Raw genomic sequence first — 23,053 nt, forward strand, 5'->3', positions numbered from 1 at the left:
ATAAAGCAAATTGTAACTGCGTTACTGCGTTTTTATGAAGGGGTAGGTGTGTGTCGTTTCGTTTCGTTACATATGGAGAGGTGGGGGTTCGAAAATTGGGATTTTTGCGCTACTGCTTGGAATAACCTACTGCTACTGCTACTCCTACTGCTTGGAACCTTGGAACAATAGAGAACTTTCTCATAAGCTGTGTTTAAAGCAAAACTGATCACAGCCGTTACATAGTTACCTAACTGAAATGTTTGCTCAAAATTGAAAATTAGGAGGGGGGTCAGGCTGTTTAGCGTTACGTAATCTTAGGGGAGGGGGAGTCATATCAAACGATACTTATTGTCATGCTTGTCATTCTCCTCAGTATGTGAAAGGAGAGGAGAAAAAATTCACGGCGCACTTCCCTTCCAGTATGTGCCTGCGTGTAGCAAATGCTTTCACCACACTGCTTCTTTCTCACTCCAAAGTGTCTCAACCAGCTTACAGAGAGACAAACGCAAAAGTGCACAACAGTGTCCACTGGCGAGTAGTCCGGAAGGTGAAAAAAAACCTACCGGGAAAAATGTAGTCCTCGTGAAGCTACGAACGAATTCCACCAGAGTAAATTCGACCGGCACGAGCAACGCAGTCTATTTTTTTTTTCTCCCAATCTCTTTTCCTCTTCTGCCATGCTCAAGAAACCAACTGTGAAACGCACCGCAGATAGCTCTGCAGTGTAATTATTGTGCGTCCACAAGTGTGAGAAAGTACACCATAGTTCATTGTCTCGCAAGAGAGAGATTTCAGATTTCACCGCAGTACGTTCAGGTAGGTCAACAGAAAAAATCGTTTGTCGCTCTCTTCTAGCATGAGCGTATTGATTTGCTCTTTAGTGTGACGGCAGTTGTCTCCGCAGTGCAAGATGTTCTCCTGCACTCTAGAGGCTTACTGAGGAGGAAGAGAAGCATGCTTATTGTTACCTAGGGAGGAGGGGGCCGGAAATCTAGATTTGTAATTTGTGTACGACGCCTTTCGGTCAACGCAATATGCTGCAAAATGAAACTTTCATTCTATATCGCCGCAGAATTTATGAGGGCAGCTAATACATGACATGCAGCGCAACAAAGCCGCATGCAACAAGCAGGACTGGGAAGCTTCAACTTCGACAGCGAATCAGAGGGCTTTCGGCTTCACCACTAATCGTTAGTTCGCCTAGCGGGAGACGTTATCGAATAACAAGGGGGAAACCCAAATCACGTCGTGCTGCTATCAAATGGCTTTCCCAATCGCAACGGCGGCGTCTGCAGAGACCGCTAAGCCTAGGCCACTTATTCTATCAACCAGTCAACCAGACTAACCGCCCAGATCAGATCGTAAACAAACGGCAACGATCGACTGAGACAACGTCGCCAAACACAAGCGTTAGGGGTCCAATCAGACCTGCCATTCGCGGAACCAAAGAAACTTTCCTTGCACGATAGTGACCTCCGGGTCGAACTTCACAGAGTTAAAGAATCTCGAACTTAGACGCACGACGTCACATGACTCCGTAGTGCCCACTCTTCGACTGTTCACGGAAACTCTCATCAACTGGGCACTATTTATTGAGACCAATGACCCAACGTCAACTCCTCTCAAGTTCATAGAGTAGAATACGGATAATTACATCCGCAGCGAGTTTAGATAACCGCAGCGATGAGAGTAAGTCAGTGGAACCACTCTGCATTACTTTACAAACTAATTTCCTTTTTTTCCTTACGACTACAATCCAGGTTTTTGTAAAGCAAGCAGGCAGTGTATATGGTTTTACGTTTGAGGTGAAAAATTATCGAATATACCTCATCCAGACAGAACTCGAACTCGCAATCTCCGATGTCTCCAGTGCTCTGCATTGCTTCGTGTCGAAGCGCTTTTCTTGATAGTGAGGGAACTTTCGATAACAAGGCTCTACAAAATAAAGGAGTCGACAATTATACTACTGTGAGCTGGTTCCAAGCAGTGCCTTTAACGGGGGTAGGAAGAAGGTAAGCGGACTTCCCAATTTTTGAATTGGTTATTTTCTTATCTTACTGCAATGTTTTGTGTAATTTTGTAATTTGTGATTTGTTTGGCCTGTCCTTCAGTTGCCAGCGCTTTATGTACAACGCTATACTCTGCTTACTAGAGGCATCTTTATACGGAGAACGATGCAGAGCACTGCACTGTATCCTTCGATGCAGTTTAAAACTCAGACACACAAAAAATAAAAATGATAGAAATTTAAACAAATGACTTAAACCCAAAAATCTGCGAATGGTATTGCAGAAATTAAAAAAAAAATGACAAAAAAACAGAAGTGTTGCGTCATTGGGTCGATAAAAAAAAAGAAAAAGTAAACAAGAAATTTGGAAACAATCAAATTTAAGGTTTTTTTAAAACCTTTAACACCTAACATCGAAAAAATAAGCTAAAACATGTATAACTTTGTAAGGAAAAGTCCTGGAGATATATGACCTTTGGCAAAAATGTGTGTTTTGTGTGCCCTAATAATTCCTCCGAACAATACTTTTTTGTAAAATGCAACTAATAAAAGTTAAGTACAAAAAACTAACTTTTGAGTAAGTTCCATGTAATATACTTTATAACTTTGTACCGAAAGAAGATAGGATTTTCATTTGTTCAACAAAGTTTCATATTCTAAAACTTTGCTGAACAAACTATTCTATCTCTCAACACAAAAAAGTTATTTTTTTTTAGTGTAGTAAACTTTTCATACTTTTTGACAAATTGCGATTATGCAGGTCATTCATACAAACAATTGTTCCGAACATAGACAGGAACACGATAAAGTGGATTCACGCCATGCTGATTAACCGCGAAATAACTGCTCAACTCGGTGGCACATGCCTTACAAGAACAACCACTGAAGGATGCCCTAAAAGTGGAACTTTAACCCAATAGAAAAAAGCTTCGAAGTTATAGGTTTTGCAGTCGACGACGCACAGTGCGTTGAACCATAGACAAAAATCGTTTTTTTTTTCTTTTTTATTTGGATGCACCAAGTACCCAGATATGTTCACAGATATCTCCTGGGTTATGAACAAGTATTGGTGAGCTTTGGAAAGCATCACAAATACTAATACAAGCATAGCAAGCGTCAGCGTCCAGAGCAATCATTAGTTTCACATTCCGTGCTAAATTGTCGCGCGTTTTCTAAACCTTGGTAAAACTTAATTACTTCGTGTATTCCAATACAACAAAATGGAAAATAACAATCAAGGCTAGTGCAATATATTTCATTGATAGAGAGACTTGGTTTCGATTGCGTGTATGATTTATCGGTATGATGAGTTGGTGAAGGTATTAATCCTTAAAAAAAACGCGAACTCAAACTTTCGTTAGCGTTTTAAAAAAAGTTCCACCGAGTTTCTCTCTAAAACATACATCAAAAGTTTGCTTGAAGTGTCCTCTACAAAATATATAAAAATTAGCTGCAACTTCCTGCAACTCTGAGAAATTTTTCATTTTTCGTATGTCAATGCCGATCGCTCGTGAAGCAGCAGATATTTGAAAAGTGGTTTAACTGTAATGCAAGCAAAAGAACATCATGTGTATTTCGATATTGTCTCTACCAGGAGACACAGTCGAGCATGTTTATGATGATTTGCACAAGTTTTCTGCTGTATATTGTCCGAAATTGAACTCGAAATGGGAGAAATGCAATAGAATAAAAAAGTATTTTATGAAAAAGCATGAAATTTGGTTGGAGTCACCGCTTGCTCTTCCTCAATTCGGTGAGAATGATAATTATGAATACAACCACATTTCTACTCGTCAGCGTCCTCAGAAACTTTCTGAAAGCTGCTCAAGGAGAATTGAAAACGGCGAGTTGCAGAGCTCGTTGCAAATAACTCCCCAAAAGAACTAGTATTTGCTGCTACCGTTTCGAACAACTGTTCCAATTCGTCTGAAGATGACCCAAAACTTAACTTGATAATATAATATGCATCACGAAGAATTTTAAATTGTTTGTTACTCTGGTAATTAAATATATAAAAAATAATAAAAATCATACGTAAAAGAATACCTAAAAAAAATCTTTCATTTCGTTGTAATTGCGCATAAGTCACTTCTGCAATGATGTAAAAGTAAGTCAAACATAGAAACCGCAGTTTTCGTTACAATGTACAGCTTTTATAAAGAGATTAAGGGTGTCTGGTATAGAATGAGTGCGTTGGCGTTTGGGACAGTTTTGGGATTTAGTGTATCACATAAGACCTTTATGCATTCAGTAGCTCTTAAGGTAACAAACAACTTTCCTTGTTACATCAACATGTTTTATCGACAAAATCGTGTTGTTTTGATTTTTGTCCCGTCTTACCCTACATTCAAAGCACTGTGCGACGTAGGGATTCTGGTAAGGAACTGCACTGAATCATACAGTTCAATGTAGGGATGGGCGATGCTTGTATCGTTACTCAGGCCAAAAGTATCGGATATTTTAGCATCATACACTCTTAGTGGTTTGCTCATAAGCCAAAAATAGGAAAAATTTTTTTTCGTTTTCCATTTATCGATTTATTGGTCGAATATGAACCTGAGAGTGAATAAAACTATTCGAACACGAAATACGTGAAGGTTTTCGACACTTTTGAAAACAGCTAAAGCAGTACGTGTGTTCCCTCTTATGTATGAGTCATTCCATACAAAGTGACCACGAAAAAGTACAAACTTGGACACGACCATCAAAGATTTTACTGAACGCTGGGGGAATTATTGATCTAGTGTCACTTTGAAAAAATCTGAATTTTGGTGTCGATTGGAATATCTCCCGCTCAGTGCGATCCCCCTCTTTGTTGCAAGATAACGCAGTTTTTGTCAAATCCACTTTTTTATATTTTTTACAATTTATAGACATAAGAGTCCGAAAACTAGTCATAGGTGGTTTTTGAAGAAAATAAAGCAAAAATCAAGAAAAAAAAATTTTTTTCTCCGCAAGTGTTGCCAAATAGATTATTTTTGTATTTAAAAACAAATTTTGCATTTTTCGACAAATGTAGCCAATTTTATCAGAAAATTTCACGTTAGAAACACCTATCACCCTGAGGTAATATTAGTCAATCTCGAGATACAACATTTTACAGAAATAGTTTCGAATTTCATAATTAATTTTTCCTATAAATGTTATATCTCGAGAAAGGCTCTTATTACCACAGGATGATAAGTGTTTTTTACGTAAAAATTTCCGAGAAACACGATGAAGCTATCAATTTAAAATAAAATTAACTGCATATGCCGAAAAATACAAATTTAGTTTTTAAACACAAACCTAATCAACACTTGTGATCAAAAATAATATTTTTTTTTAATACTTGATTTACTTTCGTCAAAAAATACCTATCGGTATTTTTCGGGCATCTTGAGTCTATGAATTGTAAGAAAAATTAATTACGAAGTTTACAACTATTTTCGTAGAAATGTTATATCTCGAGATTGGCTCGTATCACCTCGGGGTGATAAGTGATTCATACGTATTTTTTTGAAGTAGAATACTTCTCTCAGGAAGTTCGACTACATAGGGATGTGAAATGAAAATCTAAAACCGAAAAAAGTTGAAAATATGTCCAATTTCAAATGCTAATAAATCGGTTAGTATTCGATGGATTTTCTTCGTTCTTGCAGCAATAAATTGGAAAATCTTCTATGATTCTCTCCAAATGAAGATAATTGTAATTTTATTATTCAAACTGTTGTACTATTGAAAATAGCCAAGCCTTGTCAAAACGAAAAATTCAACCTCTGATTGGACGTTATATGATTGCTTCCCAAGCACGGTCGACAGAATAATATACCATGCAATTTAAAATATGCTGTTTGGCCTATATAAGAGCTTATTTCAGCCGAAGCCTCTCATAATAGTTCCAGACAGCGACAACAGCAGTCATCCCTCAGCAGCAGCAGTAGGATACCAGCGATAGCGAATAGCGGCCACAGCTGTGGCGTAGCAATGGATAGCGTAGCAGTTGGAGCGGGTATATCTGACCATGAAGCATTTATGCAATAATTGAATGAAAATTTCAATTGCAGCAATCGGCCTTTTTCAAGGCTACTAAATGTTTTTGGAAGAGAATAATGAATGGTTATTAATAAACTGAAACTGAGGTTTGATGCTGCAGCAAATGCACAGCAGTGTGATGTTTATTACGATTTGTTAATACTGTGCTTAACAAGCGGTATATACGAAACAAATCCGATTTCAAAATGACTGACATGCAAGCAGCCGGGTTATCTTTCTTGTAAAAGTATTCTACTTCAACCTTGCGGTCGTGGATTTGCACACAACCCTCCTGTATTTTTTTTTTTTTTGAGAAATACGATGAAGCTACCAAATTTAAAATAAAATTAGCTGCATTTGCCGAAATGCACACCTAATTTTTAAATACAAAAATAAGCTATTGGCAACACTTCCGGTCATTCGTTGTTTTGCTTTCGTCTCGATTAGACGCAAATTGTTCATCTCCGTTTGAGTTCGCAAAATAACAATACACGAGTTATCGTACGGGTGTTTTTTTGTCGATTAGTTCTTGTGCTGCGCGATAACAATAGCCGGCAGTTTATCGGCAGAAACATCTTCTGCACACTGGTAGGGGCAGGCTACTCCGCCAGTGATCTGATACGCAGCTGATATATCAGCAAGAATAATTCTCCCGCACCGCTGTTACCCCGCTAGCAGCACGGAGTGGAAGTCAACTACAAATGGCATCTACAAGGTCGCGTGTAGGATACGGCCACTGTGTCACAACCAGTGATGGAAACGAAACGAATATGATGCAATCGTCGTTTATTCATCATATGTGCACTTCACGAAGTGTACAGGCCGGGACTAAACTCGAATCCTCTCAACCCATAATGAAATGATGATAGCGTGCATAGGTTTCTGGGAGAAAACAAACACATGACCTAGACTACATCAGCTCTGAGAAGCGATTCGATCGTTGCGTTTGTCTCTCCATAGGCCGGTAGTTACGGGAAGAAAGGATAGCAACAGGAGAAAATCATGTCGCCTAAACAGCAGCAGAGGTGTGGTGCGGTGAGAGGGAATGTGTGGGGGAAGGAACTACTTCGGCAGCGGTTGAGTTTAAGCGAGAGTAGGAGAGCATACACTGTCATTTTCTTTCTTTTTCTGACAAAAAATCATATTCATGAGTCAAAAGAATAAGGATATAACAAGTTCTGATCGCTCTCTGTAACAGAGACGAATAACTTCATATACCGAGTTGTGCACATTGAGAACCACGTATTGTGGTGTACACTAATGAATAGAAATATGTCGTAAAGAGGAAAGCAAAAAGAGTGCACCAGCACCGATACTTTGTTTTTCGCATACTGACGACGATGTAAACGCATCCTAGGCATGTTTTATATGTATTCATTAATCGCTAGAGGTGATTTTTTTCCTTCGCTGGTCACAACACGAAGCTGGATCGTCATTGTTTGTTCTGCGGAGACGCTCGATTAATTCTACTATCAGCCGTGAGGTCGTGACTTAGACGTTCGGTGAAGTATTCACTTTAGAATTTTTATCATTATTATTAATAGTATTATTATTATTGTTATTATTATAATTATAGTTATTATTATTATTATTATTATTATTATTATTATTATTATTATTATTATTATTATTATTATTATTATTATTATTATTATTATTATTATTATTATTATTATTATTATTATTATTATTATTATTATTATTATTATTATTATTATTATTATTATTACTATTGTTATTAGTATTAGTATTACTGCCTTTTTTTTATTTTGATCCATTGTAGTTTGAAAAATTGTTTTTAAAATTTAATAGCAACTACTTGACCCCCCCCCCCACATTTTATTTATATTTATCGTTTGTGTGCGGTAGAGCGTAAATCTCCCGCAAAATGGACGACATGCAGGTGCAACTATTCCTGGATGTGGAAACAATTGGGGAAGAGATTGAGATCTCCCCCATCAATTCCCCTCTACCTTCCCCGCTACCTAGCCCCGTACCAAGGGTACCGGCAACACGGGTGAAAGCTTACCCAGATGCTCCGAAAGGTCCGTTCGTAGTTTACTTCAGGCCCATAAAGAAGCCTCTAAATATTATTCAAATCGGCAAGGACCTGGCAAAACAGTTTTCGGACGTAACCGAAATTACGAAGGTTAGACCGAACAAACTGCGAGTTGTTGTGAGTAGCTTGAAGCAAGCAAACGCAATTGCTAGCTACGAGCTCTTCACGAGAGAGTACCGCGTGTACATCCCTGCCAAGGACGTGGAGATCGACGGTGTGGTTACCGAAGGAAGCCTCACGGTCGATGACATTTTGCGTCACGGGGTTGGCTGCTTCAAGAACCCCCTGATTCAAGATGTAAAGATACTGGATGTCAAGCAATTGCATTCAGTATCCATCGAAGAAGGGAAGAAGAAATTCTTCCCTTCGGATTCCTTCCGTGTAACATTCGCCGGATCCGCACTGCCGAACTACACCTCTTTGGACAGGGTTCGTCTGCCTGTACGCCTGTTTGTACCGCGGGTCATGCATTGCCAAAACTGCAAGCAGTTAAGTCATACAGCCACCTACTGCTGCAACAAGGCACGCTGCAGCAAGTGCGGAGGCAATCATGCTGAGACCGCTTGCAGTGAGGATACTGAAAAGTGTCTTTACTGCGAGGGAACTCGGCATGACCCTTCGGCGTGTCCCGCGTACAAACAGCGCGAGGAAAAAATAAAGCGTTCCCTCAAGGAACGATCAAAGCGCTCTTTCGCAGAAATGCTGAAGAGTGCTGAGCCACCCTCGACAGGAAACATCTTTCCTTTTTGCCAACCGATGAGGGTACATCTGACGATCCCGTCGAAGGGTGTTCTTATGCCATGCCAGAAGGATCTAGGAAGAGGAGAATGATCAGCTCTCCTAATCTTTCTCGCAAAGGTCGCAAGATAACCCCTAGCGGAACGACCAATAAACCAACACAAAAAGGAAGCGGTGAAGAAAAACCGAAGCAAGTACCTCCCGGTTTTTATTTTCAAATCAAACCAGGAGTACCCACCGCTTCCTGGGGCACCAAAAACCCCTCGTGCACCCATTTCTCGATCAGAAGATAAAAAAGAAACAGGGTTCATAAAATTCTCTGATATTGTGGACTGGATATTTAAAACATTCAACATACCAGATCCCCTACAAAATATTCTTCTTACCCTTCTTCCTACAGTGAAAACCTTTTTGAAGCAACTAGCAGCAACTTGGCCCCTCATTTCAGCTATCATATCTTTCGATGACTAATACGGCGAAAGAGGTTAGGAATTTTATCACTGTATTACAGTGGAATTGCAGAAGTATCATCCCCAAATTCGATCTATTTTCTCATTTAATAAATACATACAATAGTGACGCATTTGCGCTCTGTGAAACCTTTCTCAATTCAAACGATCAACTCAATTTCCACGATTTTAACATTATTCGTCGAGATCGAGACTCACACGGTGGAGGGGTACTTTTAGGGATTAAAAAGTGCTATTCCTTCTTCCGAATCGACCTCCCCTCGATCTCGCACATTGAAGTCGTTGCCATTCAAACGAATATGAATGGAAAAGACCTATGCCTTGTTTCGTTATATATCCCTCCATCCGCGCGGATTGAACAGAGGCATCTCACTGATATAGCAGAGTTGCTTCCCGCGCCTTTTTTGATATTGGGAGATTTTAATTCTCACTGTTCGCTATGGGGGTCGCTGTACGACGACAACCGATCTTCTTTAATCTGCAACTTGATCGACGACTTCAATATGACAGTTTTGAATACTGGGGAAGCGACACGTGTACCTAATCCTCCAGCACGTGAGAGCGTGCTTGACCTATCCCTCTGCTCGACATCACTAGCGCTAGATTGCCAGTGGAAAGTAATCAACGATCCCCACGGTAGTGATCATCTTCCAATCGTTATATCAATTGCTAATGGTTCAACTCCCCCGAACCCAATCAATAGTTCCTACGACCTTACACGTAATATTGATTGGAAGTATTATGAGTCTATTATAGCGCAATCTATCGAGACTCACGAGGAACTTCCTCCGGAGGAAGAATACGCGTTCTTAGCTGGCTTGATAATCGACGCCGCGACTCAAGCTCAGACGAAACCGATACCCGGGGTAACGATTAGACAGCGCCCTCCCAACAAATGGTGGGACAAAGAGTGCTCTGAGCTGTACGCGCGAAGGTCCGCGGCGTATAAGGACTACCGGGAGTACGGCACTGTCAACCTGCTTCGAAAGTACGAGGCACTGGGCAGGCAGATGAAGAGCTTAGTAAAGGCGAAAAAACGCGGGTACTGGCGGCGGTTCATAAACGCGTTGTCGAGGGAAACAGCGATAAGCACCCTTTGGGATACCGCCAGGCGCATGCGGAACCGTGACGTTTCGAATGAAAGTGAGGAGTATTCAGATCGCTGGATACTCGATTTTGCCAAAAAGGTCTGTCCGGACTCTGTACCGGAACAGAAAACCTTTCGCGACGCGTTATTAGTAACTACGGAAGAGCCTCCATTTTCGATGTTGGAATTTTCAATGGCTCTCCTGTCGTGCAACAATAAGGCTCCAGGGTTAGATAGAATAAAATTCAACCTGTTGAAGAATCTACCCGACACTGCAAAAAGACGCTTGTTGAATTTGTTCAACAAGTTTCTCGAGCTAAATATTGTTCCGCATGACTGGAGGGAGGTAAAAGTCATTGCTATTCGGAAACCCGGGAAACCTGCCTCTGATCACAATTCATATAGGCCGATTGCGATGCTCTCTTGCCTCCGGAAATTAATGGAGAAAATGATCCTCTTACGGTTAGACAAATGGGTCGAAACAAACGGGTTACTTTCGAATACTCAATTTGGCTTTCGCCGGGGCAAAGGGACGAACGATTGCCTAGCGTTGCTTTCTACTGAAATTAAACTAGCCTTTGCTCGAAAAGAGCAAATGGTTTCTGCGTTCATGGATATTAAGGGGGCTTTTGACTCTGTCTCTGTAGAAGTTTTAAGCGCGAAACTTCACTCGCAGGGACTTTCACCAAATTTGAATAACTTTTTGCCCAATTTGTTGTCAGAAAAGCATATGTATTTCTCACATAGCGATTCGACAACTTCCCGAATTAGTTACATGGGCCTCCCCCAGGGCTCATGTTTAAGTCCTCTCTTATATAATTTTTACGTCAGTGACATCGATGAATGTCTTGCAAATTCATGCACGCTAAGGCAACTTGCAGACGATAGCGTTGTATCCATTACTGGTGGCAAGGCTAGCGATCTGCAAGGACCATTGCAAGATACCTTAGACAATTTGTCTGAATGGGCTCTTAAGCTGGGTATCGAATTCTCTCCGGAGAAAACTGAGCTGGTCGTTTTTTCTAGGAAGCATAACCCAGCTCAGCTGCAGCTCCTACTAACGGGTAAAACGATCTCTCAGGTTTTAGTCGCTAAATATCTCGGGGTCTGGTTCGACTCTAAATGCACCTGGGCTTGTCATATTAGGTATCTGACACAAAAATGCCAACAGAGGATTAATTTTCTTCGTACGATTACCGGAACTTGGTGGGGTGCTCACCCAGGAGACCTTCTAAGGTTATACCAAACAACGATATTGTCAGTTCTTGAGTACGGCTGTTTCTGCTTTCGCTCCGCCGCGAACACGCACATTATAAAATTAGAGAGAATACAATATCGTTGTTTGCGTATTGCCTTGGGTTGCATGCAGTCGACCCATACGATGAGTCTTGAAGTGTTAGCGGGTATTCTTCCGTTAAAACATCGTTTTTGGAATCTCTCTTACCGGTTGCTAATTCGATGCACAGTTATGAACCCATTAGTAATTGAAAATTTCGAGAGGTTGGTCGACCTTCAATCTCAATCCAGATTTATGACTTTATATTTCGACTATATGGCTCAAGATATTAATCCTCTTTCATACGATTCCTCCAATGTCGCACTTTTAGATACTTCTAATAATGCTATATTCTCCGACACCACCATGAAACAAGACATTTCTGGTATCCCGGATCAATTGCGACCCCAAGAGATCCCTAAGATTTTTTCCAATAAGTTTAAACATGTTAGTTATGATAAAAGGCTTTACACTGACGGATCAAATCTAGATGAGTCCACTGGCTTCGGTGTTTTCCACGAAAATTTTACCGCCTCCTACAAACTCGATGCTCCTGCTTCCGTGTACGTCGCAGAACTTGCCGCTATTCAGTACTTTCTTGGAATCATCGAAACCCTACCCATAGACCACTACTTCATCTTACAGATAGTCTCAGTGCCATTGAGGCTCTGCGATCAATGAAGCCTGTGAAGCACACCCCGTATTTCCTGGGGAAAATACGGCGGTTTTTAAGTGCTTTAACAGATAAAAATTACCGGGTTACCTTAGCGTGGGTCCCTTCTCTTTGCTCGATTCCGGGTAACGAAAAGGCTGACTCTTTAGCTAAGGTGGGTGCTACTGATGGCGATATTTATGAAAGACCAATTGCTTATGATGAATTTTATAGCATTTTGCGTCAGAGAACACTCAACAGTTGGCAATCATCATGGAACTCAGATGAACTGGGACGGTGGCTACATTCCATTTTTCCTAAGGTATCGACGAAAGCATGGTTCAAGGGGTTGGATGTAGGTCGGGACTTCATTCGCGTGATGTCCAGACTTATGTCCAATCACTATACGTTAAACACGCATCTCTTTCGTATAGGGCTTGTAGACAGTAATCACTGCGTTTGTGGCGATGGCTATCATGATATCGAGCATGTTGTTTGGTCGTGTACCGAATACTGTGGTGTTAGGTTTGAGCTTATAGATTCCCTTCGGGCCCGAGGAAAACAACCGAACGTACCCGTTAGAGACATTCTGGGAAGCGGTGATCTCCAGTACATGACACAGCTATACGGGTTTATAAAAAATGCTGGCATTAAAATTTGATTTCTTTTATCTATTTGCTAGAATACAATTTCTGTCACAAACTGAAAGAGAATGATACACCCGGCTGGAGACACTAAAACGAAGACTCGGCATCTCTATGTTTACGCAGACACCTCAGACCAAAACTGCTCAAACAGAACATCACTGGTTAGCCACGTACAAATGAATACATTCTGTAATATAAAATAATTAAAAACAAAATTGTAACACCCCTCCTCTCACCTTAAATCCCCACTAGCTCGTAGTCGGCCGCGAGAATAAAGAAAAGGCCTCCCTCTTTTGCCTGCTAATTTAGAATTAAAAAAAAATGTACTTGGCTTAGTTAAACATAAATTGTATCGTGCCGTGTCAAATAAACTATTTAAAAACTCAACACTTCCGGTCAAAAATAAAATCTTTTTGGATCCCTTACTAATTGTCTTACAAAAATCATCTATCAGTATTTTTCGGATCTCCTACGTTTACGAACTGTAGGAAACAGAAAAAAGCGGTTTTGACAAAAAAATGCGTTATCTTGCAAAAAAGAGGGGGTCCAACAGAATGAGAGACATTCCAGTCGACAACGAAATTGGGATTTTTCCAAAGCAACAAAAGATGAATGATTCCCCCAAATTTGGACAAAATCTGTGATAGTCATAGTGGCATGTGCACTTCGTATAAAATGACCCGTATATATCCGCTGAAGAATAAATTCAATTGCATTATCTACTTATTTTAACCATAAACCTTCAATTTATTCTGCTATTACGGTGTTATTTAGAATGGTATATGCAAAACTGTAATCAAAATTGGCCGTATAGAGAACGTAGTTATAGAGCCACTATTATTGAAATTTATGTAAAGTTCCAAGTATTTTCCGCGCGAGATATCATCACGGAACTACCACCAAACGAGGGACTTAGATGTAAATATAGATTTTTTGAAGGTTTCAGCTGCATATATTTGCAACTAAATCGATGGCTTTCGGCTAAAGATGATCACTTTTTTGTTTCAATTTTATGCTGTAAATTTAGCTCAAAATTACAAATTTGTTCTTGAAAATTTGTATATATTCAAAATTTATTAATTGGTGATAAAATACAGAAGCTTAGCGAAGCCCGATTGAGCTTAAATTCTGCTGTCGTTTTTTGAAATTCATTAAACAAACTTTCTCCTAATGCCAGAGAATTTATAACAGAGGGGTGGTGGTAGTCCCAGAAATGCTTGTTTCGTAGTCAAAAAACACTTAATTCCGTCGAATTTCAAGATCAATACTGTACATAAAATGGTTTATGACCGCATTTGCCATACAATTAGAACCACTGTGCGATGGAGCTCTCCACTACGGAACAAAATAACATGTTTTATCGTGTTGCGGCTTAGTAAACAGACAATCAAAATCTTCTCCCGGGAGGTGGAGCACTCCCAGTCACGCAACAGTTTATTACGCTGTTGTGTGTTGCACATTGCACCGGTGCGACTGGGGGACAAAATTCTGTTCATGTCGCATAGCAGGAGGTGCCGCACTCTTAGCCACGCGACGCAATAGCGTGTTGCATATTGATATTTAATATGATATTTGTTTGAGCCGAAGGTAGACTACTGCTTTTGTAAAATGTATTATTATTGTTAAAATTCTCTAATCAAAATGTAGAAAATGGTGAAAATAAAGGTGATTATAAATGCCAACAAAACTATCTCGAAGAGGCTCCGTAACCGCAAGGTTACAAAAACCGCTTTGATAGATCCGGGAGTGGTCGTGGGTTCGTGTCTAAGTAGAATTAGGGCACTTGGTTGTCAAAGAACTTAAAAATTCTAAGGCTCTTCTTATCACATAACTTTCTTTCACGCTGAATTCTGCAGTACCCCTCTTATCTTTCCTCTTAATTGGTCAGAGAAGAGAGTATAACAGTATTCTTCAGGTAGTTGTGATTATGACGCGATAATGGCATGAGGAACGGGGTTTCGCCTTATCGAAACATAATAATCACCAAAGCAATTTGCTTATAGACCATTTTACGAACTGACAGGTGTCACGGATCCTGCTGATATTGATGTTGCTTTTACGTGCGTTATGTCAGCGGTTCTGAGCTTTCTGTCAAAATTTCATTTATGAATTGAGTTCAGAAACGTCTCGTAAAATGGTGTATATTGTACCATGGCTACTAGTCATGGCCCACTAGACATCAAAATTTCGCTCATTTCAAGATGGCTTGACAAAGTATTTTTTTAATTCTTTTAGCACCAATATTAAGTGGTTAATTTGTGGTTTCGAAATCCAATTTGTGGTAATTTGTGGTTGAGTAAGTTCTGAGAAATTTTCAGAAAACTGAGTCAAGCCATCTCTGAAAATGATTTCGCTTCAAATGAATCGGACAACGATGATATATACATCAATCGAAAGCTCTTAATTTGTGGTTCACGAAAATGTAGTTTTTGTAGGCATACTTCATAATAAAATAATTAAAACACTATTATTTAAATTTTTTAACATTGTTTACCTCTTGTTGTCAACACCGACCGTACGCGGCGTTGGATGAGCATAGTACTGGCACCTGCCGATGTTAGTGCTAGTGGGCTATCTAGAACATATCGACAGTCGTTCATATACACTAAGGTCGTTTTTTACGCGGGGGATGCGTTCCAAATTTGTATGGGTCCGTTAAAACCTCGTTTGAATATGATAGTGGCCAATCTAGAGACCAAAATTTTTTTTTTAAAAACTGATTTTTTGATTTTTTTTTTATTTTTTGATTTTTTTTTAAAAACTGATATATGATCACTCGTGGCCTAAAACGGAAAACGTGATTGAAATGAGGTCGATATCTTGTACCGTTTTTGAGTAAAGGAGGAAAGCAACCCGCGTAAAAAAAACCGCCTAAAAAGCGACCTTACTGTATACGACATACAGTTGTCGCTGCCGTTGAAAGCTTTTTTGTTTTATTATTCAGGGGGTAGTTGTAGTAGCATATTCCTGAGACGAGAAAATATCGAATTTTAATTCTAGTCAGGACTCACACCTTTGGGCATTTACCATGCGTTTCAACCGTTCCCTACAGTTCTAAGGCCCATTCCCGATCTTCAGGTATCATTCCGGTTTCTAAAATACCCAACAGTCGAATACAGTTGCGTAGTTGGTTACCAAAATATTATTATATTTATCGAAACAAAAAATTGTTCTTTATTACTATCAGGCTGTAATTTATTCCAAGAGTTAAAACGTATGTGCTAATAGATTTTAACATATAAAAGATTTTGTATGAGAAAGACCAGATCACACCCCTAGGTGTATTAATTTAGGTTTTTTTTTCAAACAATCGGTAAGGGGCCGTTCTTAAACCACGTGGTCAGGAAGAGGGGGACGGAGGGGTTTGTCGAAAGACCACGGAAGACCATGCACGGGGGTGGGGGGGTTTATGAAATGACCACGTGGTTTTTTTTCCTGACTTATAATTCGTCCCCTTAATGCTAGAACTAGATAACTCGAAATTTGTCAATTTTGAGTTAAGTATGACATCATATCTATCGCGTCGAGCTCTATATCATATCCAAGACTCGTTAAAACACGATTACAAGAAAAAGTGATATTCATCAAATAAAAAACTAGATATCTCAACGAAAAACAAGTGTATTTTGTAATAAAACTAAATAACTCGGCTTTTTGCTGATTTTTTCGTTGCTATAACGGTCCTGAAACGATATGAATGCGTTTCATGAAATCTGAACTTTCAATAATTACATTTGAATCGTCATCACCAGAATAGGTCAAATTTTCAAACCCGTTTTTCTCGAAAAGTCAATTTTCGAGTTATCTAATTCTAGCATTAAGGGGACGAATTAATTGTTGCCACCAAGTCAAGAATGAAGCTTTTGCATTTTAGAAACATAGAATGTACTGAAAGTTTAATGATAAAAATGTAAAAGTTAAAGTGAATTTTTGGCACTTGACAAATGAAAAGACCACGTGGTTAAAGTCGCAAGAAGGGGGGGGGGTGTCAAAAGACCATGAAAGACCACGGGGGGGTACGGGGGGTATAAAAAGTGACCAAAATATGACCACGTGGTTGAGGAACGGCCCCTAAACGGCAAGACTACATTTCCGGAAATGATTCGACCGAAGATCGAGAAAATTACGCTCGCATGTCTACGTAAAACTTCACTTATTTTGAGGAAATTTAGGTAAAACACACGGAGGCTTGTCACCTACAAATATCTGCTCATTGATCAACATTTGCATTTCGCAGCAAATCTGCACATATAGTATCCCTGGTGTTTACATACTGTTTCACCTAGAAATACTCAGAGGAAGAGATTCGCGGTGAAAAAAATCGCCAATTCGGCAACTGGGTTTCAGATGTCAGAGATGCCAGATCTCTTCTCAAAGCGCAATGTTGACTAATATTCGACTTGTATAATCGGTGGTGACGGTGAAAGTCCTTGAGAATAGTGAAGTGCTTCGCAAAAACTGTTAAGGTGATATATTTTATGCTTATGTTTAATTTTATACACCTTCACTTATTTTGTTACCTATACACAACACACACAATATCGCACGCTTAGCCTTGGGGCTAATAGCGGTCTCGATCAACTAGATTAGTTGAGAGAATTCGTTATCGATATTGTTTTTGGCACATTTTGCATGTGTAGGATAAGTACAACGATACACCGTGCCCCAGTGCTGAGTCGAGTAAATTTCCAGCTCGAAAAGTTCCTCGACTCGATCGGGAATCGAACCCGATATCACAACCTTGTGGGAGAGCTAGCCGACCGACATCGCTAACCACAAAACCACGGGGACCACTTACCTATACACAAGGTTTGTTGAACTCCGGGTAAAAATCACTCATTCATTGGCAATAGAACAAAAAATCGTATAGAAATGAACACGTTCTTTTTTGTACCTGATTGCAATACCTCTCAATGTGGTGTTACCTTTCTTGTTCGTTTGGCTCCAATTTTGACGGTTCGTTTGGCTCACCGCATATCTCTCCCTCTGAGTATCTCTAGTTCACCATACTCATCGCTACACGAAAGCTTTCTGAGAAAAAATCATCTTGATGGTCTACCAGCGCCGCGTACGGTCGGTGTTGACAACAAGAGGTAAACAATGTTCACAAATTTAAATAATAGTTTTTCAATTATTTTATTATGAAGTATGCCTACAAAACTACATTTTCGTGAACCACAAATTAAGAGCTTTCGATTGATGTATATATCATCGTTGTCCGATTCATTTGAAGCGAAATCATTTTCAGAGATGGCTTGACTCAGTTTTCTGAAAATTTCTCAGAACTTACTCAACCACAAATTACCACAAATTGGATTTAGAAACCACAAATTAACCACTAAATATTGGTGCTAAAAGAATTAAAAAAAAAAAAACTTTGTCAAGCCATCTTGAAATGAGCCAAAATTTCGTTAGAAAACCAACGAAAGATGAAATTCAATTATCTATTCCAACTATGAGACCATTAACTGATTTGCCGCAGTATGTTGCTGGTATTTCATTGATCGATAATAAATCACAAAACCTTCTGTAAAAGCGCGTTTTCACAATTTCTCTTATTCGAAAACTATAAACAAATGTCGCAACCATTTCAACCAACAATTTGCCATGGTATTTGACCGTTGGAACAGTCGAAACTATGTCGAATGAAATTACTACAATTTTCCGACAACATCATCGCGTTATTAACTTCATCGAAACGCAGCACACGAGCACGCAGCTGAGCCCGGTTTCGTTCTCTCTCTCTCTCGTAAGGACCCACATTTGCCCAGCTAAGTAAGAGTACGTGATGCTTCGAAACGAGGATAGAGAGAGAAAGAAAAAACTATAGATCAAATTTGTCCGCCTGACTTGTAGTAAAACTCTCCTAATGCAAGTATAATGGTGCACGTTTTCTGGTGGTACCATTTTGTTGTTGCATTCCATCCAAGTGGTCCGTATCCGTCCGTCGAGATGTGTGTCGCCATGGACACGAGAAGCGCACGGCACGTGCTTCGAAACCATTTTATGGAAGGGGTTTGCAATGAAATTATTTTATTCTTCGCATTCCGTTCCACTGGGTTGCATCGTTCAGTGAGGTCTGATCAAAATTTGAGACATTAGACAAAGCATCTAAATTGGTGCAGCATTCCCAGTTTAGTAAAGGCAATAAATCCTGACATTTTAAAATTTAGAGCAACACTGAATGCGCGGTAATCTTGTCTGAACTTGATACAGCATAAAATTAGTACTGTTTACCGTTATAAATTAGATAACTCTAAGTAGAAAACCAGCCGATTTAAATAAGCTTAAAGATAGACATTCCCCGTGCAGATAATCGGCCCAATCCGATTAAACAATTTTATCGTGGCGGAATCCCTTCTCGGCAGCAGCGCCATGGTTTACCTCGATTATTCAAATATGCTGACCATTACGCGAGCGTAACCGTCCCTCTCCAAACACCCCCCCCCCCCCCTCCCTCTCACCATCATTCTGACCATCTTCGATGATTGATGGTCGCTCAACTGTGCGTTTTAATAGTCGCCCGTTACGCCTGCTAAGACCTTAATTTCTAAACATCTCACTGATGGCAAAATCGGTCCGCTTCTTCCCGTTTACGGCTTCAGCCGAGACTGCCCTGAATTAATTCCCCTGTCGCACCTCTGTCGCGCGCGAACTTTTCTTTACTCTTGCAATAGCGAGAGCCAAGAATTTGCTCTTCGAAATGGTTTTTCGTTATCGCACAGTAGAACCAAGCTAGGAAAAAATACGATTCAAAACCTGTCATTTCAAAAAAAAAGTTCCATTTTATTTTTTATTTTTTGGATAAGCTGGAAATACCGATACTTTTGACATCGTTGAAATGCCAGACATTTCTAACATTTTTAACGTCCAAAAAAACTTGACGTATAATCCGAAAAATCCCGCTGTGCGTCGTCGACTCTGTTGTTGTCGTTGCTGATGCTGGGACTCGACTCTTTTCGGCAGCTGGCCCGACTGGGATCTCTTTCACTCTCGTGCAATCGCGAACCGCTGGTGCTCCGTCCGTACGTATGCATCGGTATGAGATTATTGATTGCAGTTTTGGCCAGACGCAAAGCAGCACAAGAAAATTTCAGCTGTTCAGGTTTCCTCGCTTTGCGCACCGCCGCCGGTGGCGCTTCGAACAGAAATGTCAGCTACACCGCCGATGACGGCGGAAAATTGTCCGTCCGTCTGTGTGTATGTAAAGAGCACTTTGCCGAGCAATGGTCGAGTGCGGGTTCGGAGACCCCTCGTCGCCAGTACCTGCATTCTTGGTCTCCGAAATAAAAAAACGCCTCTCCACAAGTAGACTGTGAAGGACTCTTACTCCTCTTACTTGCACACTGGTCAGCCGGTGGGGAATGGACGAAAAATCGTCCTCCCTGCTTGCACACTTTTGCGCTCAGCGCTCGTGCACGACAACTTTTACGCTCACGGTCCACTCCGTACGAACCTTTTTTGCTTCGTGAATGCCACTAATGCATTCTTCAACTGTGCACATTTTAAACCGACCACTTTTCAACCCCCCTCAATCAGAACTACTCGCGAAACCACTTACAACACTCAAGAATCGTTGGGGAATTTTCGTTTTTTTGGAACCGTTTCTTTCCCCAATCCAACAGCTACCACGATTCCCGCACAATCACACAGCCAAACTGACGTTTTTCACGTTTAAATTTTACTCCTGTCATTGCTTATTTTGGTTTCTCCCGACGATTGCTGCGATCGCCCAGAACACAGCGGCGTGACAAACAAAAAAAAAACTGTCCCGCCGTGACAAACTGTGTGTGTGCGTTCTTTTCTTAGACTGATAGTACTCTTCGCAGGCCGATATTCACCACTCACGAAAACGAGCACACGCGCCTGTATGTGAAAACACGCACACGTCAAACACTACTCGATCGCGTTGCGATCGTACCCTGACCGGAGTAATTAAGATTTAAATTTTTGACAAAAATTACAGTGGGCAGAACGACACACCAGAACCGGCGGCGATGGTGGTGACGACTACGACGACGAAACACGCGAGGTGACTGCTCATCGCCAGCGCTCGAACACTTCTGAGCTGGCGTGAGCGAGCACCGAGCAGCTGACAGCCTTGAATCTCCTAGCGAAGCAGCATCCCTCGGGCACCGTGCGAGAGCAACCAATCTCCGAGTGGGTGGTGGAAAATGCAAACCAACACTCGCTCTCGGAGCGAGGGAGAGGAAAAATTATTAAATTTCCGTTCGGGTCGAGTAGGATATTTTTCGGGTGGTAGGGCGGTCCCCCTTGTTGAATGAAGTTTCGAAGGAAACCATATCGGCCGAACAAAATAAAAACAATCTTTTCTCCACGTCGTTCCCTCCCCCTCGAACCGGACACCGATGTTCATTCCCATGGGGCCACCTGGGGCTGTACTACTGCTGCTGCTGACTCGACAGAACGCGAATGCGTTAGTGGAGCGCGCTTTAGAATGTCACGGTCTGACAGGGGGACAAATTTGATTTTCCTGGCAGCTTTCCTAACGCCACCACCGTTGCTGGTTGTTTGCTTGTTCCGGGGAGTTTTTTTTGCTTACATCGGAAAATCCATCTCTGTTTGTGCAAAGATTATTCAGTTATGCAGCAATGTGCGCCCTTTGAAAAAAAATGTATATATGGAGAAGTGAATGTCGTTTTAGCACTTCGATAACGAACAGCGTACCGCCGTGGCTGCTTCGATTGTCAACGCGATGGAGGCGCATGGTCTTGTACATTCCGTGAATGGTTTTGTTAACCAGTAAATTTCATTCACACAAAGCATTCATCGCATAATGAACTGTTGTTGATAATAGAATGGTTTGTGGATGCAATAAATGACTCGCAACGGTAGTCTGATGAACCATTCTTTTTCTAATTCAGAATTGGTTTGTTCTATCGATCAAGAAAGCACTAATGCGAATAAACCGTATAAACTGTTTTAGCTAATACATTTCGTACAACAGAGTGAAAAGAAAATTTTTCCAAAAGACCAGATTATTGCAAGTCATCAAAGCGGAAGTTGGAAATATCGCTCTGCAAAGTCGATGAAAGTTTAAAATACGTGTTAGAAAATTTTATTCCTATCAATAATTTTTTTCCCATGGAACACTGGCCAACAGTTTTCCAGGCGGAAATATGTGCGAATACGTGTCTGAAAAAAAATTACCGATAGTAAGACACCTTTTTTTTCACTCTAAAACAGTGTTAGAATGCATCCTTTTGCTCCGACAGCTAGAAAAGGAAAATCAGGTCAACTTGTACTGGGTTTCCGGTTACTGTGGAATCGAAGGGAATAAGAAGGCTGACTTGTTTGGTCTAGAACCTTTTTGTGGAGGCTCGGTGAGTGCTACTTACGTGCACTGTCCGAGTAAGTGTCATCTCAAGAAGCTGATCAGGGTTAAGGATGGCACATATCGCCTATATGGTCTCGGAAGCAAAACCTCGGAACACCTATTCTACAACGTAGAAAGCGTATCTTTTGTAAGTGACATGTAGAACCTTCCGACATCTGGAACGAACATCCTGGTGACATAACAAAAAAATTATACCTAGAAATTTGAGGCCATTCATTAAGAGCTTTCAAACGTTTCTAATGCAGTAAAATTATCCTGTTCTATCAAAAAAAATCACAGGAGGGTTGTGTGCTAAGCCACGACCGCAAGGTTGAAGTAGAATACTTTTACAAGAAATATAACTTGGCTGCTTGCGTGTCAGTCATTTCGAAATCGGATTTGTTTCGTATATACCGCTTGTTAAGCACAGTATCAACAAATCGTAATAAACATCACACTGCTGTGCATTTGCAGCAGCATCAAACTTCAGTTGCATGATATAACTGGAAAAATAGGTGTGGCTAAATTGTTTCCAGTTATACCATTCTACAACGTTCGAAAAATTTTATTTCCTATGGCGTAATACTCATGTACGAAAAATACATCTCATTCATTTCAGTTTATTTTCAGTTCCTACAGATTTTCTCAGTTTCGCAACACAGATATACAAAAACGATTTCTTGTGGACATTATTTCGAGCCGGACCGATAGAGCTCTCATTAAGGCAATTCATTAAGCTATAATATGTATTGTGTCGTTTTGTGCGGCTTGGAAGAAGAAAAT

General features: G+C 40.4%; 1 protein-coding gene across 12 annotated transcripts in view; it reads right to left on the reverse strand.

Moving 5' to 3' along the window:
- Positions 1 to 20,983, reverse strand: part of LOC129717487 (uncharacterized) — a 135,887-nt gene extending 114,904 nt beyond the window's left edge. For 3 of the 12 annotated variants that reach the window (XM_055667403.1, XM_055667411.1, XM_055667405.1), the window contains exon 1: positions 20,273 to 20,983. The gene's annotated coding sequence lies outside the window, so the exon portion shown is untranslated. Of the gene's footprint in view, positions 1 to 20,199 lie in introns of all 12 variants that reach the window. The other 9 variants (XM_055667413.1, XM_055667412.1, XM_055667409.1 and 6 more) reach the window with 6 other exon arrangements.
- Positions 20,984 to 23,053: the final 2,070 nt, after the last annotated feature.

This window comes from Wyeomyia smithii, chromosome 1, assembly GCF_029784165.1.
Source record: "Wyeomyia smithii strain HCP4-BCI-WySm-NY-G18 chromosome 1, ASM2978416v1, whole genome shotgun sequence".
NCBI classification, from domain to species: Eukaryota; Metazoa; Arthropoda; class Insecta; order Diptera; family Culicidae; genus Wyeomyia; species Wyeomyia smithii.